The sequence below is a fragment of the Corapipo altera genome, unplaced genomic scaffold (assembly GCF_003945725.1).
Source record: "Corapipo altera isolate COAL_440 unplaced genomic scaffold, ASM394572v1 56, whole genome shotgun sequence".
NCBI classification, from domain to species: Eukaryota; Metazoa; Chordata; class Aves; order Passeriformes; family Pipridae; genus Corapipo; species Corapipo altera.
In genome coordinates this window covers 9,302,939-9,323,405 of record NW_020884896.1, presented here as the reverse complement: position 1 = coordinate 9,323,405, position 20,467 = coordinate 9,302,939, and the positions used below count along the sequence as shown (strand labels likewise).

The 20,467-nt window shown below is 41.5% G+C and overlaps 1 protein-coding gene across 3 annotated transcripts in view; it reads right to left on the bottom strand.

The window, feature by feature from the left end:
* Window positions 1–20,467, bottom strand: part of RBM20 (RNA binding motif protein 20) — a 69,071-nt gene that overhangs the window by 27,641 nt on the left and 20,963 nt on the right. The window lies entirely within an intron of this gene.

Below are 20,467 nucleotides of genomic sequence, written 5' to 3'. Positions count from 1 at the left end.
CTACGAAGCTCATAGGGGAGAAAACTATGCTGAAGATCTCACTTTAAAGCCCTCATTGCATCCCTCATCAACCTCTGGATCAGGCCTTCAGCTCATTTTAAGTACCCATGGGGCTTATTCTTTTAATGCAGACCAGGAACAGAGGCCACACAGACCCTCCCATACCATGCTCCAATCAACAATTTTTCCCCTTTTTGCACTTCATGCAACCTCCAGCCTCCCTGCTGAGACATCACTGCTCCTGACTGGTTTTGTGACGTTACCATTTTTCCCTTTTCCCACAGAACAGGAGGTTGTGAAGAAAAGGACATCAAATGGGACTATAAAGCCAGCCCTGTAGGTACTTCACACCTAGCACATCTGGCTGCATAAAGCAAAATGAAATATACCACAGGTATTTATTTTGTTTACAGTTCTCATGGAATTAATCTCCACAGCAGCCTGTTCTATAACAAAGTATATACATTCCCTGTTGAGCAGATGCAAATACAGAAGAGGAAAAAAAAGTGAATTATCTGCCAGAAACTGAAGCAACTAGGAGCAGACTGTCCTGAAGAGTTTTCCCTGTTCAGCTGGAATGTAAGGCAAAATTTCTGCAGTGCCAGCTGGTGAAAATCAAGGTCTTTATACTTTCTAGAAATGAGAGGTGCACTCAGTGTTCTCCTTCAAGTCCCATACATGGGATGAATGAATGATTACTAAATTGCCTGCTTGAATTCCAGAGCTGAGAAAATAAGAGATGACATTTTCAGGCACATGGTGGTTCCTTGCTTTGGGAAGCACCTTTGGAACACCTCACCACTTCACAGCACCACCACCAAATTTTCCTCCTCCCACCTTGTCAAACCTTGCAAACATAAACCAGGAAAAAATAAATCAATATGGGTAAAGCGAGTGGTGAGACACTGGCACAGGTTGCCCTGAGAAGCTGTGGATGCTCCATCCCTGGAGGTGTTCAAGGTCAGGTTGGAGAGGGTTCTGAACAAGCTGCTCTAGTGAAAGGTGTCCCTGCCCATGGCAGGGAGTGTTGGAACTAGATGATCTTTAAGTCCCTTTCAACCCAAGCCATTCTATGATTCTATGAAAGTCTAGCAAAGTTACAAGCAAGTGAAATGGAAAATACTAGGTAGCACTAACTTCCAGGCAGCTGCACCCACCCTGCTTTTATCACTCTCCCTGTACCCCTTCAGGTTGCCTCCTGCATCACCTGTGGCAAAGCAAGTCTGGTCTCTATGCACCTACACCACCCCATGGCCACACTTCCTCCATATGTCATGCTGCCTACACGTGGATACCATCAGCCATGTCCATGCCCCTACCAGAAAAATGTTATCTTTCCCTTTCTGCCACCAGTACCTCTGCTCACAGACAGCACAGCTACTCAGTGCATTACAAATGGCTGTTCGTTCTGACAATGAGAGCAGAGAGCACTTACACAACAGGGATGTGGTCCAAAGCTCAATTAATTTATATTGTAAAAACGTATTGGGTTTCAATTGAGGCCTTTCAAAGTAGCAGGAGCTATGCATCACGCAACCCTCACTGTTAATAATTGGCCAATTTGCTAAACTGCATGGATGAAGTTGTAGTTAATGATAAATGTCTTGTCAGCATGCTACATTTGAAAACCACAAATTAGGAAAACATCTGCTTAAATCCAAAGTATGACTAAGAGAAAATGAATGGGTTTCATATTTAACATTTAACTTCCACTAGCAACTGCAAGGCACATCTGTCTCCCAAAATACAAACCGCCGTTTGGATAAGTGCATCATTATGTAATGACACCACTCCCTGCCAGCACAAGCTGACACCAGTGCTCAGCTTCAGAGCTGAGGTGCCTTTTGTTTTCCCATGTGGTTTCCATCGCTTACCCTCTGACTTGCACTTAGAACACACTTTGCTGTAAATTTGATTATGGATGAGAGTCAGGGTTCAAGGACAGTCAAAACAACATGGAAGTTCTCAGAAACCCCAGCCCAAACAACCTGTGAGATCCTGAGGACCCATAAAAGCTACCAAGGAGTCCATGTGGTGTGAGGGGCTCAGCAAGCAGGGGATGTCACATTGTGACACATATTGTCATTGCTGAAGGGGACATGGTCTGACCCTGTGCCTGGGCTCTGTTGTGCCACCAGCATCTGGAGTGTCCTGACTTACGTTGTACTGCACAGGATTTGCCACAGTCCTGACGATTGTTCCATTTTGTAGCTGGCTATACGTTTTGTTCTTTAAGTAAGTTGCAAAACTCTTCTAAAAAGTTTTATAGGGCATGCAAAGAAGAACTGCCTGGTGGTCTTAAAATAAAAAGAAAAGCCAGCAGCATATATTGTTTTCAGGCTGAGGAGCCACAGATGACTCCTGTTACCAGCAATACAATTCCACTGCGCTGCAAGCCTACGCAGCAGCGAGCATATCCCAACAGCTGCAGCCACTTCCCAACTCTGGCGGCTACCTGCTGGATGGAGTCACAGGCTCCTTCTCTCCAGAGGAACATCTCACTTGACACTGTCACAAGCCCTGAAGCTGCCTCAGCCTCATATTTTGACCAGATTTGGAGTGCTGTCTTTAAGAACCTCCCAGCACACAAGTAGTGCCCTGTCGGACCACCCCCGGCTGGGCAGGCCTGGGCACTTGCTGCTCCCCAGCTCTCACTCTTGGGATCTGCTGCCAGGCATGGGGAAGGCAAGGCCAGGAATGCCCTGCACAGTCACACCAGCCACCTCAGACAAATGGTCTGTGGGCCCTGCTGCAGAGCAGCACCCATCGGCTTCATCCCTGGATTGCAAGCCAACAGTGAGAAGGTCTGGGACAGCAGGAAACCTCACCTGCAGGAAAATGAATGCCGTAAGAAGAAGCCACAGCCTCCAATCCACTCACAGAGGGACAGAATGAATGAGGAGAGTGGCTCCCATGCACCAATAGATTTGGGAACAGCCACAGCTTCAAAATCCATGTCTGTTATGAATTTCCAGATTTCAGGGTGTTTCAGGTTGCAGAGTTAGCTTCCCACAGCAGAAACAGAATATTTTATCATCTAATCAAGGCAAAGAAGGAAGGGCTTGTTCATGGGTCAGTGGGAAGAGCAGATATGCAGATGGGAACTTGGGAGAAGACCTGTGTATAAAGCATCTTTCAGAGAGACACCCAGATTTGAGGTTTTCTGTTCTGCTACGAAATACACAACATAAGAGATGCACGAGGCCAGCGTGCACAGGTTTGAAAGTTTCTTTCCCTCTTTCTGTTCTACAAACATAATGCTTATGTATTTGATAACACAATTTTGTAAATAACCCTGCCAGAGATTTACTAAACTACTGGAAAGTGCAAACATAAAGTGAAGATAGCACTAAAACATTTTGTGGAGGACGTTCGCCACTCATACACACACACTTCCCACCCAAGCTCATCCTCAGGTTACCAAAACGCAGCCCCCACCTGCTCATGGGGGGTCTCTGCTGTAAGATGATTGAAAGCAGCTGAATGAAGCTCTCATTCTCCGTCCAGTGCTCAGGGAATTGGCCTGCGTCAGACAAAGTCAGCTCTATACCGTGCAAAATATTCCTGATTATAAGGTCAGCAATGTAAAAAGCAAACAGAAGTTGTCCTCTGCAATTATTTATTTAACATCCACTGTACAGCTGGCCTGCACCAGCAATCTCTTGCACAACTAGGAAAGCCAGAAATGGTCTTTCTTTGCTAAAATACTCACAGGCAGGAATGCTGCCATACAGTTTCCACACAGAAAGCCATAATCCAGGTGGGTTTTCACACTGCTCTGGGAGATAGGAGTTGAAGTGGTACATCGACTACTGCAATACTCACAATGAGATTGCAAACATTGGCAAGGTCATATTGCTATAAATCAATTCAGCCCATCTGCTATCCCTGTAATCCTTATGATGCTTTTAGCATCCAGAAACAGAGAGCAACACAGCATCAGAGGTAAGGTATCTAGATGTCTCAATTATTTGAGCCATCCTGTCTACAAGAGTGATGAAAAGGCTGACCACAAAACGTCTATCAGAACAGACCAACAACCTGGAGCTTGATTTTCAAGTATTAAAACTAAGGGTTTTCAAGTGCTGCTCAGCACCTTTCAAAATTAAGAAATAAATAAAAAAATCTGAATTAATAAGGTGATGATCTGAGCTGGAACTATTTATTTAGGAATTTAGACCCAAAGATATCTGAAATATTGCATAGAGTGTGAACTTGAATACTTAAAAAATCCCATAAAAAGTAATTCATCGCAGTGCAGAATTTGTTTTCTTGCATTTTCCATGAATCTTGCATACCTTCTAAGATTTTTACGTTCCCTCTCCTATGTCATGTTTGCTTTTATATATAATTACACCTACCTGCCAAAATTTTTGCAAGAAAAATTTTTAATATTTTTTTTCCAAAATGTACACCTTTTTTTCCCAAGCTGTTAAAATTTCAGAATTAAAGTGCCCAACGACATTAAGACACCCAAGAATTCTACATGCATCATCACCTGCACTAGTACAGTACTACATTTGAAACCATGTTTGCAGTAGCCTGCTGGTTTCTAAAGCTGTTTCTGAATCAATTTTTCTAACAGTTAGCAAACTATAAATTTGTAATCCAGGAGTCTTGAATACATTCCACAGAACCATTTCCTAATTATCCAAGCACAAAATAAATTATATTCTGTTATGCAGAAATGTGAATATCCCTTCCCTGCAATGTATCATCTATGCAAAACACACGAGGCTGCCTTCTCTAAACTCACCCAAAACAATTGGCACTGTACTAAAAAAACAAACAAAAAAGCCTTAAAAATACACAGATCAACTGTCAGATAGACAAAGTTGGCAAGACAGTTTTCAAAGAAAAATGCAGCATGTGACAGTACTTCACTGAAATTATATGTTTGTATGTGAGGACAGAATTCAGCCTCTTGAGTACAAGGAAACTGCAGAGTCATGTTTCAAACACCAGTAGGAGCAAAGACAAAGTTTGGCAATCTCAGCAACATATATTAATTATAATAGTAATTAGTCGTTATACTAATAATTACTGTTATTATAATTACATTTTATGTTATGTTGTTTTGCTGATCCCATTAATAACACAGGGTTTATTTTCATTTTTGCTTGTTGAATGAACCCAGCACTTATGTAACAAAGACTGGAACACTGGTTATAAAATGGATACATGAACTTTTTCCTATACTTCTAGACTGTTTCTGGCTGATACTAAATGAGTGTTCACTTTCTCTTCAGCTCTACAGAAGTATTTTCTTTTGGTTTTAGTAAAATTGCTTTCTTGGTCAGAAAAGCTTGGAAAGACTGCTGAAAGAAGAAAAACCCTCCACCTTTATAATTTAAGCTCTGAAATAATTTATTACTAAACTTTTTTGTGCTGAGTTACAGTTAGAAATTATTAAAAAAAAAGAGATCATGTTTCTCAGCTAATTATGGGGAGCACTAAAAACCTTAAGCTACTTTAATACATGTATAAGCTGCAAGTAAAACCCTTCTTATCCCAAATAACGATTTCTAAAGCCCTCCATTATACTACTGAGAGAGGAAAATAAAACATCAGCCAATGTATACATGTCCTTTGCCAATTGAGTTTTGCATACATTTGGCAATGCTAAACTTTATCATCTGGACAATTACCCAGCCTAACAGTTAGCAGGAAGATGAAATCTAAAATGTTATCACAGAGCTGCTGACCTCAATGTTTACAAAGCTGATAGGAGTTAAGTGCTTGGCTCCTACCAAGAGTAGGAGTTTCTACTCTTGAAACTTTCAATCTAAGATGTTCTCTGCCAAGCAATTTTCACCAAGAAAGGGACAAGATAAAAGGGCAGAACATATGGCTCCATCTTGGATAACAGTTCATTGTGATCACAGAAATAAAATAGGAAATGATCTTAGGAGGATGGTTAGATGGCTCACTGCTGACAGCATAAACCAGTCTGCCCATGCACGAACAGAAGGGCTTCTCTGACCTTCCTGTAGCTGCTATCGCATCTTCTCTACAATCATCCCAGCTCCTTTCTCTGCACATTTTGTATTGTGTTTGTTTGTAATGCCCAGTCTGATTGCTTTGCTTCATAACAGCACAGCCCCTTCTGTGGTTCTCTGTTACACTCAGCCACTTTCCTGAAAGGATATTGCCCAGAGATGCTGGTTAGGAAGAATCCCTGGACTCAGGTGGTCTGACTTCCCACACAATAAAGAACAGCTCAGTCCTTGCTTCTTTTGACTATCCAACAGATTAATTGTATCACTATTTCATTTTGTCCTCTTCAGTACTGCATCCGGGTTACGTTGGATCCAGTTTGTCAAGATTACTCTGGATTCCCATGCTGCCTCCAGAGCACTTGTAAATCCTCTCCTCTTGGCACCAGCTGCAGATTTAATGGATGCTTTGCTCATCCAAGTTATCAATGAAAGCATCAAATAGACTGAGGAGTGTTCCCAGTAAGGGAACTGTGGCGTACTTTCCGTTTGCTCTCCAAACACCAGTAATTCAAGGATATCTTACCTTGCAGCTTTGCTTTGCATGCTGAAGAGACCATGCTCTTTCCTCCCTCACAGTCACTTCTGTTCAAAAAAAGCTACTATTCTACATGCATTTGCAACAATTAAAGGGTGGATCATCTCTGGTGAGACTGATTTTTTATTAACAACTCTTGCGCTATAGTTCTGGGAGAGTCGTTTTGGATTGTCGTTTAAAACCAATCCTGGCTTCTTTACAACAACATTTGCTTCTATTGCATTTAGCTGCTTTCAAATGCTGAATATAGTGCCATAAAAAACAGTTGGCACTTTCAACGCCAGAACAACAATGCCAGGTACCATCGAAGTCTGTGCTGGCCATCACACTTCCTATGTATGTTACCCAGTATACACTTCATACTGAAAATACGTCTTTTATATTGTGTATAACTCCAGATTGTATACTAGGCTTATTTCTGCCTTACCCCATGCAACACATCTCTCCATAAATATTTAATTCCGCAAAGTCCAGCTCTTTTCAAATGTACCACCTAAACCTAAGGCCATATGTAATGATTTGCAGAAGTTGCAAAAATTACTATATTGTTTCATGATATTTAAATGTTGTTTGGTTTTGATGATATGCCACAGTATGTCAAAGGTGTCTCTGAGAATTAGTGTGCACATCAGAACACTGGTCTACATTTTAAATTTCAATAGGCAACCATACTAATTCCTTTAGTTATACTACAACCATCTAGCTGAAACTGCTTCCTAAGGAGACTAAATTCTTTATTTACAGAAGTTAAAAGAAATGTATTTTTTAAGAACTGTTTTAAATGTATGCTAAAACCTGCCAGAAACAGCTATAGCACCAGATCAGTGCCCTTGGTAACATATTGAAAAGTTCTAAATTAGCAGAGAAATCATGCCACAGTTTTGTGGAGCTTTCGGGGCATGCTGTGACATTCCGGCAGTGCCACACTGCCAGTGCCTGCCTCCCCAGTGCCCTTCCAGCTCTTACCAGCCAGGCTTCAAATACCCCTTTACCACACAAAGTCCACAGCTCGGATTATCCCTGCCAACCAGCATCCCAGCAGGGCTCCTGTAAGGAAGGGTCCTCAATAACCTCATCACCCGAACAGCCACAGGTCCTGTGTAGATGATGGTGTCCGGGTGCTGTGCGTCCGTGCCCCAAGACCCTCCTGCTCCTGCCCCAGGCTGCAAACTGACAGCGACTTGCCAGGAGGCTGAGGAGCACAGAAGACCTTTTGTGGGGTGAGAAGCATGAGAAAAGGTGGTATGGACTGTAATGCAAACCCACAGGGCGAGCAAAGAGACAGGGACAAGGATTAGTGTTGGAAGAGCCAGGAAACTCCGGCTGGAACAGGGCAAGCAGCTCCACCAAATACACCCCTGCTTCGGGGACAGTGCAAAGCAGCATGCTTTGCCACACAGCCTGGTGTTTGCTGGGCTGCTCCAAGCCTCCCTTCGAAAATGAAAGAAATCTGGGCAGAAATTATCTGGAAAGCTTATGTTAATAAAAAAAAAGAGAACACAGCCTTTAAAAAAGAAGAAAACAAGACAGAAACCCTTCAAAGGCTTTTTACATGAGCACGTAGGCAAATGCCCAACAGAAAAATAATCCTTGACATATAGTATTTACTAGAAAAGATATTACAGTAATATCCCACCACACCTCCTACTAATGTGTTTTCTGCATAGTATTGTTAACCACTACAAAAATAATAAGTTTGAAAGTATCAATATCTCACAGTGCCTGGAGGCACAGCTGTTTTCATTTGTATGTTTAAAGTAGAAACTATAATGTGGTAGGCAGATAATTCCTCATTTGAATAAGCCATTTCTATTTCACAGTAACATAAGACAATATAAAAGCCCTTTTACCAAGGTAATATCTTCAGTTTGTAGACAGGAAAATGACATATAACTGTGGAAGGGGTAAAGTACTAAGAAGGATTTTTATTTCTAAAGTATTTTCATTTGTGCTCAAAGGATTGTCATTTGTGGGAAAAAAAACCCCAAAAATATTAAACTCACTTTTGATTTTTAACTATTAGTCCCAATGATACACTTGGAAAGATTAATGAAAAAGCATATTAGTAAATTAAATCTCTAGGAGAACATGAGTGGTACAGGCTACAGAAATCGCACGCAAACTTGAGCTCTTCTGTTTGTACCCCTGGTCAGCTGAAAACTGACAGCTTGGGACTACAAGTCACCCAGAAGCATAACAATCATTTCATAATTAATCCAGGATCCCCATCTCCTCTAAAAGCTGTTTCTATGCTGTGTGTTACTAACCAACATACACAAGAGCGCACGAAGAGAAAGGCTGAAACAGCTCCTATCTGAAGGGGCCAATAAGAGTTGCTTTCTCTTTATCGCTAATACTGAAAAGTAGGCAACTTAAAACAATAACTCTAAAAAAAAAACCAACACAAACAAAAAACCAACTAACCAACCAAAAAAAAACCAACCAAAAACCCCCTATAAAAATCCCCTCAAAGCTTCAGCTATTTTTCAATCAGATTTCTGATTAGAAAAACAGAACCTCTGAACCTCTGTGGATTTCGTAAGATATATATATTACATGACTATATAATTAGGCCTATTTTTTGGTTTTCCTTTTATGTATATTTTAAAACAATATAAATGTTATAAATTCCTATTGTTTAGGTACCCACACGTATTACTGACATACATAAATTATACATGAGCCTTATGAAGCCCAGACCTAAATCAGCTCTTACTGAAGCGTGCTGCAAAGCCTTTCCTGATTTCACTGTAGCAAGAGCAATACTCCTGTATCCCGTTTTGGTTATATTTAATTTAAACATAAAACATCAAAGAAGTTTGCTCTCTTCAGAATACTCTGTAACTCTAATAAACTTTTCATGATCTCTTTGAAATCAGCCTTTAATACTAGGCCATAATACACTGTTACGCAGAAGTAATATGCAGCGTATTGTAGCCTAGAAGCTTTCATTATCTGTTTTGCAATGAATGTTGCTCACTTTTTTCTTTAATGCACCCTAATTTCTATGCTAAAGAAATTTTAATGTGAATGTTAAAAGATATATAGGAGGTTTTCTTTATTTTTCTTGTGTTAAAGGGCAACAGTTGTATGAATCAGACCTGAACACGTTCCTTCTGGCAGAAAACAGCCTGTGCCAGAACTGCTGCAACTCTTTGGCTTTGAGAAGTTTAATTTATTGTCTTGAATAATAAACCGCCATTCAATCAACCTTGTGAAACAAAACATAAAACAGGACCATGCTTAAATTTTGAACAGTGACCAGAGAGTTTTCCACAAAGGAAACAAAATTGGGAGAGGCATTTTATATTAAATAATGTCAATTATTTTGTTCTCCCTTTCTGTCTGCCTTCAGTATTAATTAGGACTAACTGACAGTTAATATGCTCTAAGCTCTGCATGGTAAAATTGATTAGTATACTAAGATGGAAAATAAGAATCAGTTTTTGATGAAAAATATCAGGTTTCAGAGCACTGCATGTGGCAGCTGTGAGCAAGGAAAAAGTGTGAAGATATTAACCCATCCACGACACTCAGCTGGGCATTTGCCCAGTCCTGCTGACAGAACTGTCAATGGAGATGGCCGGCCACTACTTTTTGGTTAAGCACTGCACTATTTCCTCCTAATTTTTCTTGACGGTTTTGTCCAGTTTTACTATAATGAGCATGCCCTGCTCAGTAGCTGTTGTCCAACTGTCTAAGAAGCTTACACTACAAAACGCTCTGGGACTCAGATTCATTTTTTGTGTGAAAAGATATCTAAAAAAGGTATGAGCGCTACTGGTTTTAAAAAAAACCAAAATAATTCTTTTAAATTATCATATTTATTTACCAGGCTTTATTTCTGAAAATAAAAAGCTATCTTGAAGTATAAAGTAAAAGTCATTAAACCCCCCCAAACAATAAGATGATAAACCAAACAAAAAAATAGCAATGTTGCTCTGATTCTTCTTTTTTTATTCCAAGGAACTCTGTTTATAGTCTAATGAAGGCATTTCTAAATTCAAACGTCTTTGAAATGTTCTGGTGGTTTGACTTCTTTCATGTTTTGTAAATAATAATTTGCCCACTAGTTGTAAACAACATTAATATAGTTCTGCTTTGTGCCTTCTCACACAGACTATGAAGCTTATTACAGGGTGGTTAACCATGGCAAATCAATAGGATACAATAGGGTGTGGAATGCCTTTTAAAGTCTAAAAGCCCTGTATTACAAAAAGCTAAGCACGATAAGAAGCTACTGCACAAACCAGATCGTATCGTTAATTTGAAATCCCAGTTAGCCGTTGCCGCCAGAGCTGCACTTGCCTGTCTTTTCCCTTTGCTATGGAAAGAGCTGTATTTAAAATTAAACTTTAAACATCGCTAAGATACTCTGGCAGATCGGCGTCCCTCCTTGCTGGAGACGGGGGACGCGGGCATTTCGGCGCGGTGGTGGGAGGACACGGATGACACGACATGATCTTACCTTCTAGCAACATGTAGGGCTGTCGGGAGCAGCGAGCGGGTGCAGAGCAAGCGCGGTCAGGAGCCAATGTCAGTGTGGCGCACATGCCTCCTGGTAACATCTCACTGGCATTCTACCTGCTCTCTATGCCCTGGCTATTTACAAGCTTCCTTCCAGAAAGTCACAACTTTAGGAATGAAAAAAACCCACCCCAAATGGAGGACTGGAAGGCGGATCACGTGACCGCCAGGAGCCGGTCTTGTTGCATTACACGCAGCAAGTGTGGATGGCAAACAATATCAGTTGATGTTTATGCCATATGTTCTCGGCCTCTTCACGTATCGGCACCAAAATCCTGTTTCCGTACAGTGCAGCAGGGATCCTACTGGGAAGAGGGTCACAGTCTAATTAGGCAAACTGCGGAAAAAACACAGCTCACTAACGAAGACCGAGAGGGACTGACTTCCACAAAGCAAGTCCTTGCTCTGGAAGGCAAGAAGCATTACCCAGTCGAAGTTTTAAAAATTTCTTAAAACACGTGCTCAAATACATCGCATCTTATCCCCTGAGCAACCTGTCCACGTTCAGGCTGGCTTCTTCCTAAGGACAGTTGAGGTTTTGAGCAGAGACAGTGCTGATATTTGGGTTATTGCTCGAGTCAGCTGTCTGCCTGCTCGGAAACGTTCGGCGAGAAGGAAACTCCTCGTCCAGCGCTAATCCACTGCCCCAAAAGTGCACGAGTGTTGACCTGTGCCACACATTCTGCTGAGACTCTAAAGCAAGGGCAAGAGGCAACACAGAGCCTGCACATCCATAATGCAGTCTTCGTTATCTCAGCAGGTCTTTTCTTGTTGCAATCCACCTTTTCCTTGCAAACCAAAGCTTTTCAGGATAAGTTTTGCACGTTTCTAAACCAAAATATGTCGTGCCTTACATCTGGGTGACAAAATTAATGATCCTTCCTATATTTCACACTATTCAGAAATTAACATAGACAGAAAACCTGATATTTTCCTGTTCCTGCTTCTAACATGCAAAAGTATATATGTGAATTAAGAAATAAATTCTGTTATTAGGAAATAAATGAGCTCTCATATCCAAAGATCAAAATAAGGCCAATATTCCTATTTTTGCCAAGGGTACATTAGCCTCTTTAGTCCATCAGATGATGCTCCTTACAGCAAGAGCTTGTTAAACTTCCTTTTTCCAGCATTAGTCTGGAAATTAGTCTTTTGTAATAGCAGTAGCATTCTGTATGTGACATGAGCCTTCTATGGAAGATGCCATTTCCAAAATTACCTTGTAGTAAGGCAAACTAAATCAGCCTGTGAATACGCACCTCTTAAGGGTCTCCATCCATGTTTTCTAATTTTTTCCTTGCCTTCTTTCTTCCTTCCCGTGCCATGTCAGAGAGTTCTCCACATCCCTCTAAAGGAGCAAACTACTGTTCAAGTTTCTGGCTTTTCTCCAAATAAAAAACACAATGTTTGAGAGATAGCAAGGACCGTGACTGAAAGGGGAAAGGCGTTTAACAGGTGGTCCAAGGGGGTTCCTTCCACATACAACTCCCATCAGGAAACAGCAGAAAATTCAGGGGAAGTAGAAGGAATTAGTAAAAGCTACAGGGCTTTTCTACAGCCTGTCACATCACTCCCCGGCACAGACGCCCTCACGCTCTGCTCTGCATCTGCATTTCATTAAACGGGGCGAAGAAACACAAACCAACTTTCACTTGAATCTGAACTCTCCATTTCATGTCAACCTCAGGACAGTCATGCGAAACACATGTGGTGAGTTCAGCCTGGGAACTGTGTCGGGACCTTTCCGGCTGGGAGCAGAGCTAATCCTCCCCACTGCCCGCATATGGCTCGTGACTGAGCACTGCAGGTTCCTCCCTGCCCGCAGCTGCCGGCCCAATCGGCGGCACGGGCAGTGCCGGCCAACTGCACCGTGTCAGCAGATGGAATTGCACTTTTTCCACAGAGTCAAAGCAGGCCAATGACGGAAAGCAAGGCGAGTAACACGGGTGATTTGATTTCAGAAAACGCTACCTAACTCATGGGCTGCGTGGTCGCTGATCTCTCTGGAGAGGGAAAAAATTCACTCGCTCAGTTCTCTGTGTTCCCTAACCTGCATTTTCATCTGTCACCAGATACTCGAGTTTCCCTTCACACCCAGGGAAAGATCTTGCCCCAAAACAACGGCGTTCCAGGCAATCTGGCAAGTCTTATCCCTGTGGCATGTCCCTGCCTCATCTATTTGCTGAGCTGGAGGATAAAAGAAAAAAAACAAAAAAAAGAAAGAAACCAGCAGCTAGTCCTTTCCCTGCTTCCTCATGAGGAAAGACCTGCCATTCAGATTAAATGACTTGACATTCACTATTATGTGCTTTTTCAGTTCTTTTTGCAACCTTAAAAGTGATCAAAAATAAATATTACTTTTGAAAGCTAACGCACTTCAGGGAGAGACAGTGAAGTCTCTCAGCTGGTTAAATTTCAGCTGGGAGCATCTTCATTGTTCTCAGATAGTCTCAATACCCACCTTGTCGGCACATGCAAGGTCTCCCAACTGCCTGATGCGCTGTACTAAGGTAATATGATGCTCCCAGGGGCTGGTGAGATGAGAAAGGCTCACTAGCAGTCTTTGAATATTAGTATGGGTAAGGAAAAAAATAATTCAGACTACTTGGATCGAAAAAAACCCCAAACCATAGATGAAGTAATGCAGCCGAGAACAGATTTTAGCTGAACAGTTGAGAAATCATTGAGTCAAACGCAGTAACATATTTGATGAGGAGCTCTAAGTCCTGTGATGCAGCTTTTCAGGAAATTTTGCTGTCTAACACTCTAATTTGAGATTGTTTAAGAATGGCTTTCTACTTGAGAGGTTAATCTTTTCATATAAATTGCCCAGCACAATTTCTGGACTCTGATGTCTCTTCATGCATTTAAAAATCTCGTTTTATTACAGCAAGCACAAAAAAAATATCAGATTCTGCCTCTATCTCCAGAGCTTCTGCATCATAGTATTACTATTACAAAAAACATCAGTACGTCATTTAGAAAACATCCTGAGAAGTCAGATGCATCAATGCAAGCCAAGCAGGAATGTGACGGATCAATTTGAATATTTAAACAGTGGAATTCAGAAGAAAAAACAGACCAAGATCTCCAGATATGGGAGAATCCCCACTCAGAGAATATTACTGAATAATGACACATTCTGATATTTGGATGGAACATGAGCTTGAAGATCTCTTGGCATAAACCACCATCTACAGGGTGGAGTTTTGAAGAAGTTTATCTCCATATTCCACAAAAATGAGCTTTAGAGTCATGCTTCTATAATACCCAAGAAATGAGATGCTCGAAGACAGAACTGCGGTTGTATCTGCTATAAGAATTCCTGTATTTCAGTAATAATCAAATAAGTTCTTTTAAAAGGAGTTTGCTTCATCCACCTCAACCTCTATAATGTAATGCACAGTAAAACAGTGCAATATCTTCTTCACCCAATAAAGAAGAGCTTAAGAAGCTGTCTTCACACTGCATGTAGAAAACTTCACATATATTTTTTCTGCTCTTACTTGCAGCCAGTCACTCCTCCTGAGCTCTCATCCTGCTCCAAATAGCAGTATTCAAGCAAATGATCTTAAAAAAAGGCAGCTGCAATTCTTTTTGCAGCAGCATTACAGCCTGATTTGGCCAGGACACGAAACCAGCTTCTTTACTGGGACTGGAATCAGACAACTTCATCTACAACTTCTTTATGACAGACAGGAAAACTGAACATCTGCCTCACATGTCTATATCTCAACTAATAAACTGAAGGCCAGAAATACTCCAGAGATCTGTGATTCCAAAATTCTGGGGTGCCTGGACATTGACGTTTTTTGACAACCACTAGCAAACCCATTCAAAGTTCATAAATACTTTTTTAACATGACATCAAGAAACAGTGACAAACCTTATCATAGTCTTCTAGGGTTGTAGGTGTAACTACTGTTAAATACTAAAACAGGCCCACATCAGTATTTCTAACTTTTTTTTAATTGCTTAAATGCCTGTAGAGTAAGTCTTCAGAGACTGGCAGCATCAAATCTAACTACCCATATATAACAGTAAGATTATAGTGTAGTGCTGCTGCCAGGGTCAGGGTCACTCCAGCTCCCTGGTATCAGACCCGCTAGGATGAGTTGTGAAACCTGATTTGGGGAAGGCAAAGGACCCTCTGGGTGACCAAGGATGAGACACCTTGTGTTACACCTAAGGACAGAGTCGATTGCTTAGTGGCCTTTTCTAGCCAAGAAAACGTCTACTGAGCTGAGATTTCCTCATGTGTCCAGCATTCACACTTCTGTAGCTGGTTCAAGTACTGTGCTAATCAAATACTCTAACAAAAGTATTTTAGTTCCATAGAAAATATGATTTACCAGAGAAAATAGTTAAATTTTAAGCAGGAACAGCAAACTCACAGTCGCCCGTATGTATAGCACAAGCTGAAGACCTTTCACTGCAGAGAAACGCTGGGCTTCTGCACTACTGCCAGCTGCTTCCCATCTAAGGGCAGAGGACAGTCACCTGCTTTAATGGTGTTCTTCATACCTTTCTGTTAGTGGGTTTTGTATTGTAGTCCACAGTGAATGCAGTGGTTCATTATCACACAGGAAAATAATCTGGTGGATGGGACAGCAGCTGAAGACAGTGCAAGCGTTCAGCAAAATTATAAAGGGATCTTGAGCAGTTTCCATAGGTGCGTTGGTTTTCAATTACTTAATTGAATTACCTAAAATCCTCCAGCACAACGGATCAGTCTCGAAGTCTCTCTCTCATCAGATTAATTAACCCTTCAGTCAGGTCTTCAAGCTGTGATCTGTTCCATGGTCTCTATGTCCATAATACTTTCAGAAGCTTTCACCCTCTGACTTGTCTACTGAAAGCAAAGTCTTTGTTCATCATTGGAGCTTTAAAGAGAATAATACGCACAATAAGTTCTGCTGCCTACTCCATCATTAGCATAAGGATAACTTACAGAGGGCTACCTAGCTGTCACTGATGAAAACTCAGTAACAAAGCATTTAGTTTTGTCCCATCTGACCATACCTCTGGAAAAGGACACAGTCAGCGAGGCTTTCACTAATACAGAACAGTGTTTACTGCAGGCCATCTTGTCCTGCTCAGTTATTTTCATCTAATGCAATGCGCAGATGTCGTAGAAATTAAAAGTACTGCAGAGTTGCCATTAATTTGCAGCACAGGAAAGACTCATTCATTTTCTCCTCTCGGAATGAGTGTGGCTCAGTACATGGGTCTAGGACAGCCCAGCTCTTCAGCAGCTCTGTCTGGAGTATGCAGAGGTACGCAAAAAAGCTCCTTCCCTGTCTTATATGTCGATCTTGAGGGGTGTGATGGAGACAGCCAGTCCCAAGTGCCATCTGCCACGCTACATGTGAGCATCACACTCTGCTGCCCCTTCACATGCCTGGCTGGATTAGCTGATGTCAACAAGATAGTTACACCCTTCCCTACATGGGCACATGCGGGGCGTCCAACTCCATATGCACCACGGGGGAGGGACTGTGGGGATGGAATGGACAAAACATAGGCCTGAAGCCTTGGGAAGCAAAACCAATCAACTCCTGACTCTTGAAACAGGATCAGAGGCCCTGGGAACAGAGCCCTGGGGTGGAGTCAGACATGCTGAGCAGATTTTGTCCTGAATAAAAGCCCCCCGCTAGCAAGGTGTAAGACAGCCCAGCGTTTCAGTGCTTCCAGCCTTTTTTGGTTCCTCATCTCTCACTCTCTCCAGAGTCGGCACAGTTGGTATGGTGAGCACAGTGGTCCTTTAGCATCTGAAACTGATGCTGAGGAGTAAAGGCTCAATGATCTGCCCAGTTTGGAGCATCTCCAGGTGTGGGGCATTTCTCACCAGTGCCACAAAGGCAGGAGACAACAGGGAACAAACCCAGACTGTATCGGGTGCTTCCCCTGTCCCTTGCATGCTGTGTTTGCTCTGCAGAAGGTTGTTGATCTGTAGCATGAGCAAGGATGTGCCAACGACCCTTTTGTCCTCCTGATCTCCAAGGAGGTAAAGAAGACAAGCAATACCAGGTCTATAAACAGATCGTGGAAATGACAGAAGTGTTTCAAATTAATCTAAAGATGGGCTCAAAGCTGTCTCAAGGTGGTAAGTCTGGGCGGTGAGCAGAAAATGAAATTGTCAACAAGAATGGAAACAGGGTAATGAGTTAGAATGTGTGTTCTTCCATTTGATGCATATACCTTAAGGAAAGAAAGATACTGAAGTGTTTTCACATAAAGCAGCTGAATATAAACATGAAATACTGCATGAAAATGAACAGGAATAAACCTGAGACTTAAATATTAATACTAACATCTAGGATGAGCCATTTTAGTAACATCACCACTCTGCTTCTACCCAGTAAAACATGCTGATGCAGGCTGGGAAATCTGAGGAGCAGCTCATGTGATGCAAACTCCTGACATTCCCCCAGACATGACTAAGCTTAAACAAGTGGCATTATCTGGTGCATTTGAAAGCAAGATGTGAAGAACATGATCAGGGGGCTTTTTATGGTACCACTCAAAATGTTCCTGTTCAGATGGGGTTTGTGTAGTGAAAGATATTACAAACAAGTTAAGATTTGCCTGCAGCTTTCATAGTCTTGCCAGCCTTGAACTTTGGAGAGAGTGCTGAGAGCTACCAGCATGAACATAAAGAACAGTAGTTCTGTGAAAATGCCTATAATCAAGCTGACACCATACCCTATGACAAATATAACTACAACTCCTATCACAGAAAACACAGCCTTAGCTACAAATAGAGCCTAAAGCAGGCACTCTTAGTCGGTTTTGCAAGTTTTACATCATTACAAATACACTGATATTTAAAGTCTGCTGCTTCCAAATGTACAATTATATAGTAGGTCAACACAAATGCTGTTTTCCAAACATGAAGCTGAACACATATATGAGCTTTTTATTAGCTGAAAAGTGAACAAAAGGAAAATGAAAATAAATGTATGACATGAATCCCAGATGCTGTTACCCTGAAGTGTGTGCACAGCTCAAGACCACCAAGCTCAAACAGCACTTAAGCCCCTATGCAAGCACACCCTAAAGGCACACAGTGCATGGCCCAGAGCTCCTGCTTAGTTTTATTCTACATTCATAGGTATTTATTTAAAAAAAAAAATAGTGATATTACAAATGAAGACTTCTGCTTTTGAAGAAATTAAAGCAAAGAGATTACACTTAATTTTAAAAGATTTTCAAAACTTATATGGTATGGAGTTAAACTCAGCCTCTTCAAATAGAAACCAATGCATGTTTTCAATCTAAAGAAACTTGTCATTTCTAATCTTTCCTACCTAGACTTCTGCATTTAGCTCAGCAACTAATGGAGGTGCTTGCTGGTTGATACTGCCACCCAATGGCTTTTTAGTCATTAACAGTTTACAATAAAATAAAATAAAATAAAATCAGATGTAATGTAGAACCAGTTCTGCTTCTGTTATGGGAACAGAAAGTGCCTGGTTAGGACATTTCCAGTAAAGAGACCTTCTGAAAAATGACTACATAAACTACATGTTAAAAATATTCATTTGAGCAAGGTGGAAATAGAACGAATTCTCAGAGTTTCAGGTGAATATTCTTACTATCATTTCCAGCAATAAATAAGAGTGAACAATTCAGCTGATGTGGACACCAACTCCTGCACCCAGTTCTGAGCCAGGCATTTCTGAATATGTTCCCCCACCGCAGGAGAAGTGATAAACAGCCACTTTCTCCTTCCCCTTGAACCGCAGTTCCTGATCAGTAATGGGAGCTGCCTCTGGGCAATTTTTTTTCCCCAGACATTTAAAAACCAACACAGATTTTAAAAGGGAGAAACTCAGTACTCAGTTTACACAGTAAAAAAATATTTATTCCCAGGTGCAGTGAGCAGCACAGGGTCTCAGACAGGGGAAGCTGTGTGGGTAGTACCCAAGAAAACCCTGCAGGCAGCTGTAGGCCTTGGCTACACTTTAGCCCTTCCGGACACGAAGCAAATACTGAATGGCTCTCGAGAGGTTTTAATTCAGGGGAGGGTGAAGGATCCAACAAATTGTCTTGTGATCTCTGAATATGTATCTCTGTAGAAAAAGTAAAAGGGTCTCCAAGAAGAGAAACAAAATTAATTAAAAGATTGAGGAGAAAGAAAACTCTGGTTCCATTCCTGAAATCAAGTCCTTGAGAGATTTCTTTGCCCACATGGGGAGGTGACCCCATGGTGGAGAAAGCAATATGAAGTTTCCTGCGAGGAATAAGCTGGGAATTTGCCATCACCAACCTGATGCACACCTTGAGTTTGCCTTTGTATAACAGGGGGGATTCCCTGCCTGTTTCTTTCTCCCATCCCAAGTGGTCCTGAAGATGTCTCCCCATTTCAGGTTGTGAAAGCCTGAAATTTTTTGTTTGTTGGCACCATTTCTCTTGCAGCCAGGGAGGGTCCTATGGCTGCACTACAGCCCTGGCCTGGGCAACTCTGGGACAAACACCAGCCTTGTACTGCTCCTGACTCACAGCCAGCCAGTAATGCTCATCAGCAACATAGCAGTGACCTGTGGGGAAACCTGCAGGGAGCAGGGCTCCAACCAGAAAAACAAGGGATTATATTTTTTTCTGAAGGCCACAAAGGGCTATGCGCAGCAGAAATATGATTCTGCATTATTATACACACTATGAGATCCCAAAGATTTTACTTTAATGCAATAATTTAATTCAGAGAGTAGTGTCTAGTAACTAGTTCTTTTTGTCATTTTCTTGTTAACAAATAAGACTGATCCTGCTTTACTTTCTATATATGATTATAACAACAAACATCCTCATGTGTATTTGCTGTGCTAGAAACAGTAGTAAAACAATTCCCTTCCATATAGCAGTAAATTATTTCCCACAGGCAAATCATAAATAGTAAAAAACCCCTTCCTTTTGGAAAAAAAAATGTTAAGTACTTTATTCTGTACTCACAGTAGTTTAAGACATCCACAAGGAAAACACTAAGGGGCTACAACTGATCTTACTGCGGCCATCCGTCTCCCCAAACTGGTACTCGGTGAGTGAAGGTGGAATAACCACTAGATGGGGATGTCCGGCTTCAGAATGTAACAGACGCAAGAGTGGGAAACAGCGTAACAAACTGCGATAAAGCCTTTTCAGAGTATTACAAAGTAAATAGGAAAGAAAAAAGGAGAAAAAGAGGAGCAAAGAGCCCATGCACTTGCCTTCTCCATGTCTTTTTCTGGATTGAGCGAAAGACCAATGAATTGATTCATATTGTGCAAGGGATAAACAGTACAAGAGAAAACGGGTAGAAAATGCTATCAGATCAATGTGTATTCATTCCCAAAATGACTTGAAAATAGCTTCAACAAATATCCAAACGAGAAAACTGCTGATGCATCTCCCCTGACCTCCTGGCAGG